The sequence below is a fragment of the Trachypithecus francoisi genome, unplaced genomic scaffold (assembly GCF_009764315.1).
Source record: "Trachypithecus francoisi isolate TF-2019V2 unplaced genomic scaffold, Tfra_2.0 Lachesis_group18, whole genome shotgun sequence".
Taxonomy (NCBI): Eukaryota; Metazoa; Chordata; class Mammalia; order Primates; family Cercopithecidae; genus Trachypithecus; species Trachypithecus francoisi.
In genome coordinates, this window is record NW_022681463.1 from 71,311,776 (window position 1) to 71,320,094 (window position 8,319).

General features: G+C 46.1%; 1 long non-coding RNA gene across 1 annotated transcript; it reads right to left on the reverse strand.

The window, feature by feature from the left end:
* Positions 1 to 1,415: 1,415 nt before the first annotated feature.
* On the reverse strand, positions 1,416 to 6,499 carry LOC117063450. The gene is made up of 3 exons (XR_004428934.1): positions 6,421 to 6,499; positions 3,005 to 3,142; positions 1,416 to 1,500 (listed from the first exon to the last, which is right to left on the reverse strand). It is a non-coding gene; the product is annotated as an uncharacterized LOC117063450 (long non-coding RNA).
* Between the last annotated feature and the right edge of the window lie 1,820 nt (positions 6,500 to 8,319).

Consider the following 8,319-nt stretch of genomic DNA (forward strand, 5'->3'; position numbering starts at 1 on the left):
AATCACCTGAACCCAGGAGGCAGAGGTTTCAGTGAGTCGAGATTGTGCCACTCCACTCCAGCCTGGGCAATAGAGTGAGACTCCATCTCAAAAAAAAAAAAAAATTCTGCTTCCCAGCAGCATCACTGTAACTGCTCGTTTCCTTTACCTCGCAGCAACTCACATAACAACCTCAGAATCGTGATAGCAACACACACTGCTGCCAACAATATGATTACTAAAAATGATTTGATTTTTTTTTTCAGCAGTCAGCCATTTATTTCTTAACCTATGTGAATCTCTTTGTTTCAGATGATCTTCTTAAATACAGCACAATTTTCTATTTGGCTTTGTTAGCCAATCTGAAACTGTTTTCATAGTGAAGTCTCTTTACTTGCACTGATATGATTAATATAGTTCACTTCCTATTTTTTATTATGTGGCCTCCTGTTTTGTTTATTCTTTCTCATACATCTTTCGTGCTTAGGGAATGTATTAGTCCACTCTTGTGTTGCTATGAAGAAATACCTGAGAGTGGGCTATTTAGAAAAAAGGAGTTTGAATTGGCTCATGGTTCTGCATGTTGTACAGGAAGCCTGGTGCTGACATCAGTTTGGCTTCTGGGGAAGCCTCAGGAAGCTTACATGGCACAAGGTGAAGGGAAGCAGGCACATCACATGGTGAAAGCAAGGGCAAGAAAGAGAAGGGGGAGGGGGAGGGGGAGGTGCCACACACGTTTAAACGACCGGATCTCACAAGAACTCATTCATCAGCATGAGGATGGCACCGAGAGGACAGAGCTAAACCATTCATAAGAAATCTGCTCCCTATCATCCAACCACCTCCCATCAGGCCCCACCTCCAACATCAGGGATTACATTTCAACATGAGATTTAGGTAGGGACAACAGGAGGGTTTGTGTTTTAGTCCAAAATTGACCTTCATATGACTGCCTTTTTTTTTTTTTTCCTGAGATGGAGTCTCGCTTGCTCTATTGCCCAGGCTGCTGCAATGGCACCATCCTGGCTCACTGCAACCTCTGCCTCTCAGGTTCAAGCAATTCTCCCTGCCTCAGCCTCTGGGGTAGCTGGGATTATAGGTGCCCATCACCACATCCAGCTAGTTGGTAGAAATGGAGTTTCTACTGTAGTTTTAGTAGAAATGGGGTTTCACCATGTTGGCCAGGCTAAGCTCGAACTGCTGACCTCCGGTGATCCACCCGCCTGGGCCTCCCAAAGTGCTGGGATTACAAGCATGAGCCATCGCACCCAGCCTATATGACTGCTTTTATGTAACACTCTCAGTCCCTCTCTTTGGATCTTATCAATTCCCTCCTTTGAGTAATCTGATCATAGCAAGTCATCTTTTCTTTCCCCTCTCTTCCCTGTTCTCTAGCATCTAATTTGAAGTACTGTAATATTGTTTTACTTACAGTTAATACCAGAAAGCCATGAAGTTAGCTTTTCTTCTTTCCATATACAGGCACTCTCCACCTTCTCTCTCCACGGTTTAATGGTTGGGCTGCAGAAACATGATCAGAGTGTGCAATTATTACTACACCGTCTCCCACATTCTCCCATTTAATATTAGCTCTGTAGGCAAGTAAGTCTCACCAGTCATTTTGGTTGGTCCAAGTGTGTTCTCAAGTCAATTCCTTAGGAAGGGATCGGGGGTACAATATTCCCTGAATTCTAACATGTTCATAACAATTTGTCTGTGGCCTTTATACTTGAAGATCAGTTTGTCTACATTCATAGTCTTTGGCCCACATTTTCTTTCCTCGGGTGTTTTAAATTTGCTACCCCTAACCTTCTGGCATAAAACATTGCCATTCAAAAGTCTGATATTAGTCTTAACGTTCCTTCCTTTAAAAGGGACTTGGTTGCCAGGCTCTGGTCAGTGTATACTTTTAGAAATAACACTTTGCCTGGGCAAGCTTGAGAGACTGGGGTTACATCCTTGTTTTTTTGGATTAGAGCTATGTGTGGGGCAAACTCACCCTTTCATGCCTCAGCTGTAAAAAGATACAAATATCAAACAAGATCATTGAGAGGCTTGGGTTAGGTAATGTTTCTAAAGAACTCCTATTTTCTAATGAAGTCAGCTATAACAACAGATTGTTTTGCAATCGTATTTATTTTTCTGTAGAGAGAAAAAAATTAAGTCTGAAGTTTTAGGAGCCACAGATAAATAAAAATCAGCATTAGTGACTCACATTTCAATAACTTTATAAAATGATTTTGTGACTAGAAGCAATTTCAAAAAGCATCTAGTTACAATCTGAAGAAAAATGGCAAACCTCCCTGTGTTTTTATGGTCCTTGTTTTTACTATACTTTTTTTTTTTTTTTTGGCATTGCTACTTTTAACTGTCCTTCTCCACATTCAGAAAAGACATGTCAATTAGCCCAGTCCCTTGAGTTCTTTAAATAAGACTGATCAAATGATCAATATTTAACCAGCTTTATCAGTTCTTTGGACAGACCCATTAACTAATGAAAATACCTTGTTAGCATAAGGAGTGACTCAACATCCAGAAGAAATTTGTTGGCCAGATTCTGTCTCTCTCTGGTGATTTCTTACCAGTTATCTAAATTTCTAATCAAAGCACTCTGCTGGATGTACCCTAAGCATACGTTTCTATAATTCAGAGCAAGAATAATCTCAAGTTGTGTTGCTGGCATGTAGGGTTTACCTTGCATAGAAAAGAGAAAGCACATCCTAGGATCTGATTAGCAGTCACGGACAGCTCAACATAGCCTCAGAGATTCTGCACAAAGTAGCCCGATGTCCAGTGTTGGCTATTCCGAGGCCAATGCCGGAAAAGGAGAGAAATTGCTTAAACTCTGATGGATGTCGGCAGCCCCTCCCACCACCCCATTTCTCTTTGTTTCTCCAAATAACCTTTTTAAAGTTCTCCCTGAGACTAGCCTTTCAAACAAGCAGAACACTGACTTGGCACGTGGGTTGCAGAGAGATTGTGTCAATTGCCTTTTTTATATACTTTCATAAATAAATTCACATACCTGCTGCAGCCCATATGTGAGCCTCACGTTTGTGGGAATGGTCCTGGTTTTGGGGAAAGAAACTTATGCACACTTGTTTCTTCAGTTGTCCAAAGAGCCACACTGGACTTTCTGCTCCCTCTTCAAACAGCCATTGCCCTGTGTTTTATACGCACATTTACAGGTTACAGAGACATCCTGTGTGTGTTTTCTTTGCTTGTCAAATGAAGCTTCTGACATGAAGAGGCCTCAGCAAGGGATCCCCCCTCCCCTTCATGAATGGAATGAACCTGTGGACACAACACCCGTCAGCCTCGCACTTCCCCCAAATGAGACTCCAGCTCCTTCACCTCCAGAGAGGCCGAGAAATGTGATTTTGGCGTTTTCTCTCACGTCCAGCTTTTGCCTAATCCTTTATGGAATCATGTATCAATTCTCATGCCAGGGCCTGACTGATATTTCGGGGATTTCTGAACACTGTCAGTGTCATCAAAACAAAAACCCTGCCCCTGACTGTGGCAGTCATGGGTTGGTGGGTCTGGGCTGCAGACCTGGGAAAATGTCTTTTCCAACTTTCCAGGACCAGCCCTTCTCCCAACCCCACTGCCTCCAGACAACACCTCCAGAATCAAGATGCTATGGGCAGAATGCTTGTGTCTCCCCAAAATTCAGATGTTGAAACCCTAATCTCCAATGTGGTGCTATTTGGAGATGGGGCCTTTGGGAGGTAATTAGGTTGCATTCAAGGGCAGAGCCTCGTGATGGGGTTAATGCCCATATAAAGTGAGGAGACAGAGGCCTTTCTGTGTGCACGCACCGAAGAAGGCCAGGGAGAGGTTATGGCCTTACACGGCCTCACATTACTACCAGAGCCCAACCATACTGGCACCCTGATCTCAGACTTCCAGCTTCCAGAACCGTGAGAAGTAAACACTTGTTGTCCAAGCCACCCAGTCTATGGTATTTCCCTGCAGCAGCACGAGCTGACTAAGACACAGGTGAGCTGGCCTTTCATTTCAATTGTATTTATATCTGTACACAAAATACGTCGTGAAAATCTTGTGTGCTTGGACCTCAGTCTTTTTCAAGCAAAAAAATGAGAGAAGAAAATGGGGTGAGCAGGGGGCCTTGGTTGGGAGTTGGGGAACTGGGAAGAGAGGAGGAAGCTGAACAGACTGGACAGGAAATGAAGGGAAAGGAACAAAGAGCCCACAGTGACGGGCGCTAGGAAGGAGGAGACACACTACCTGTGGGATGGGGAGAGACGGGGGAGAATGGGGCTTTGGAAAGCAAGCAAGCTGATGGATTCAAATCAGCAAGGCCACTGAATTCCATTTTAGGGTACAAAATAAGCCAAAAAATTGTCATTTACTATATTAAAACACAATAGAAACTCTGTGCAAGGGACGCTGGAATCCAGACTCCACCATCTAGGTCAGTGCCAGGAGAGGCCCTTCAACCCAAGCTTCTGCCGAAGTCTCAGCTGAGAGCCTGCTGGGGTGGAATATGCAGTCAAACCAACCTCTTTATATCTGGAGGTGGAGATAGCAGGTTACCCTGTTTGATGAATCACCTTAGTTGCTTCCCTTCATAAGCCTAAAGGGGGTTTTAATTGTCATTGTCATTGTTTTGTTTTCTTTTTTTTGAGACGGAGTCTCGCTCTGCCACCCAGGCTGGCCGGATCTCAGCTCACTGCAAGCTCTGCCTCCCGGGTTCCCGCCATTCTCCTGCCTCAGCCTCCCGAGTAGCTGGGACTACAGGCGCCCGCCACTTTGCCCGGCTAGTTTTTTGTATTTTTTAGTAGAGATGGGGTTTCACCGGGTTAGCCAGGATGGTCTCCATCTCCTGAACTCGTGATCCGCCCATCTCGGCCTCCCAAAGTGCTGGGATTACAGGCTTGAGCCACCGCACCCGGCCTGTTTTGTTTTCTCTTGGTATAGTAGAGATGGCCTTCCTCGGTACGCAGACCTCTGGGCTGGGGTTGACGAGGAACCTGCAGAGGAAAACCCAGGGCCTCCTGGGAGCCCAGGAACAGAATCTCCAGCCTCTTCTTCCTGATACTGGAAGTTGGGAAAAACCCTCCGGCATAAAACCAAGCAGGGCAGGCCATGCTCTGTGGCCATCAGCATTGCCCCAGCAAGGGGGTGCCTTGACATTGTGCAAACTCAAGACACTAGTGAGGACAGGACCCAAGACCCCAAAGAAGAAGTGTCTCCCACTCCTACACACATGAGCCTCCCTTTGCACCTGCCCTCCTGCACCCTTCTGTGCCAGGACAGGAGGCCCTTCAGCCATTTGCGTGCAGTCTCCTGCCTGTGACTTGAATTCCATCCCTTCATGCCTTCTCAGGAGTCTGGCACGGTTCAATTACCCTGCCTCCTCTCTCCTCAAACCTTCCACACCTCCTACATCTTACATTCAGCTGATAAGCTTGTCTCCCATTTTATTGAGAAAGCAGGAGCTCTAGGAAAGCTCTCCCTACCATCATCTGCCACAGGCATCATCTCTGTTTTCCCAGAATTGCATGGTGATGTCCTCGTCTACAATGTTCCCCAACAACCCCCACCCGGCTGCCGGAATAACGCTTTCCACACTCAATTCTGATGACATGACGTCCTGCCTACCACTCCCCGGCAGCTCCCTGCAACTCTCAGGACTTCACATCCTCAGCCCTCAAGTTCTGGCCCTCGTCCTCCTTACACTCCTCAATATGCCTTTCCTCCAGCCCTTCCTCTGCTTATCCCCCACATGCCTCTCTCTGCCTCTCTCACGGCTCTGTGTACTTCCTGGCACCGCTTCCCCGATGCTTAGTCTTTAAAATGTAGCATATCCACGAAGCTTTCTGTGGATCACTTCCCCTGCTTGATTTTTTAGATGCCAATTTCCTTTGCTGTTGGAGCATCTGTGACATTTTCGACATGTTTAGTTTTGATGTGTGAGGATGAGCAATGCAGCATGGAGAGCCGGTGTGCTGGGTGATGATACACATTCTGATCAGTTGGAAGAGGGAGCTTGTAGAGTGGCAGCGCTGTGCAGGCTGTCCTGGAAGCAGGAACCGCTCTGGGTGCATCTGCTAGAGGAAGAGGTGGCAGCTCTGCTTATATGACTTGGAAAGTTCAGCACAGCTGAATCCAGCAGCTCCGGCTGTGCCCTCAGAGTTCTCTCTCTCTCTCTTTCTCTGTCTCCATCTTTTCAGCCCAGCCCTGGCTATCTGTGATCTTGCTTTTCTCTGTCTTCGTTCTGCGAGTAGCCTCTTTCCAGTGGCAGGAGGGCTGCCCTCAGAATCCCTGGGCTCACACTGAACTTAGCCATCCCCCACAAAAAACAAACCTCTCCCCTGAAGTTCCTAAATCACATGTAGGGCACAATTGTCACTGAACGGTCAAAAGGAGGAGGAAACTGATTTAAGTTATTTCCCCAGCATCTCTGGTTCTTACCTGATTCTATTTAGGACTCATCTTTCAAAAAGTATTTCTTGAGTGCCTGTCCTGTGCCAGGCAGAGGCTACAGCCATAGGGAGAGCAAAGGGAAGAAGCTCAGTGATCTCAGGATGGTGTGGGAAGGGGATAATTTGCTGTCACAAACTTGTATATGAAACTCAGAGAAACCAAGTAGCTGTGGCAAAGTGCATTGGGGATCCTATTTCCCCCAATGCTTCCTTGTCAAGGGTGAAAAAAAGAGAAGCCGTTATAAAACAATTTTGTAATGAGCATTTCCCCAAATACGTAAAGAAACAGGGCACAAAGCCGAGAACCAAAGTCACAATGAATATGGACATCTTCTGGTGCCCAGGGAGGAAAATGCCTCTTAGTAAATGCTCAAAAGGGACATGCAGCTCCATAGAGGGAACTCTAGCTGTTGGAACAGGACCCTAGGCTAAGTTGCTTAATTTTTGTAAGGACCTGAGGGAACTTCTGGGAGAGACTTTTTATTTTGAAATCATTTGAGAAGTTGCTGAAAAGTGTAAAGGGTTTCCATGTACCCTTCACCCAACTCTTTCAAAACCAAGAAATTGACATTGGTACAATACTAACGATTAAACTATAGCTCTTATTTGACTTTTACTGGTTTTAATATGCATGTGCATATGTGTTCATGCGTGTGGGAATGCATGTATGAGTGTGTGTGTGTGCACGTGTGTGGGAGTGAATTTGCACATGTGTATATAGAGTACTAATCAGGACACAGAGCAGTGATGAGATATTTTTGAATGGGTTGTCAATCTTAAAACAGATCTCAGCAAACAGAGGAAAAAGACTGGGTTCCTATCCATCTGTCTATCAGCCTCCTGGCCAGTAAGGAATGTGAGGAGACTTAGTAATTGGTAGTGGAGGAAGGCGGATCATTTCCTACAAATCCTGGAGGTGCTGGCCTCATGTCCCTGTCTGGGCCCAAGGTGGCTATAAACAGGGGTGCAAATACTAAAAGCAGGACCACAGTTGCAGGGCAAGGGTGTAGGGCATGGGTTCTAACAACTGCTATTACTCTGGCTTCAGTTCTGTAGAGGAAAGTGACCTCATCAATAATGGAGAAGGCAGGAAAGGTGACCCAAGGTCCATGCAGTCAGGTCCTCTTGCCAGCAGCACTGGCAGGCCCTCCCCAGCTCACCCGGGCTGGGGAGCAGGGCTGACTGGAATTCGGTGGACTCTCAGGGCTGACTGGGATTCGGTGGACTCTCTCTGACACAGTGATTGTCCTCCCCAGGAAGTGGGTCAAATTCCAAGGGTAAAAATGACAATGTAAAAGTTGAGGTGCTCTCTGGAGCTTTGCCTGAGACTCCATAGGCTGCTGAGGGCTTTTTTTCTTTCTTATAGAAGGAAAGTTAAAAGCCCTAGAGGTCCTCCTTTTGTGAAGGAAACTGTTTTCTCCCAATTACTGACAAAGTGTAATCACGTTTCTTCACAAAAATTGGCTGAAATCTCAACCCCAATCTAGGGCACTTTAGCAAACCATTTAAAGAAAAGAAAGCCCTGGAGGCCTGAAATAAGAAGTGATTTCATTGTGGGAAGGGGTGAGCTCGTGACTCGGGGGCTTGGAGGAACTGAATGATCAAGAACTCATCTCCCTTAGGGCCTCCTAGCAGGGGCTGGCATGAAGGGTTCCTGAGCTGGCCAGCAGGCTAGGCCGGGTGATGGAGTGCTGGAGTCTCTGGTCTAATTAGGAGGTTGCTTTAATTCTTCCCCTAAAAGTTTTGGGCTCAAAACATCTTCCATTTCCTGGAGGATGGTTGTGGGAAACACTTAAAGTCATCATCACCAGCCACTGTAAATTCCATCATCCTCATCAACTGCGGCATTGACAATAGGTGATAAAGGGAGAATGAATGGGTATTTATT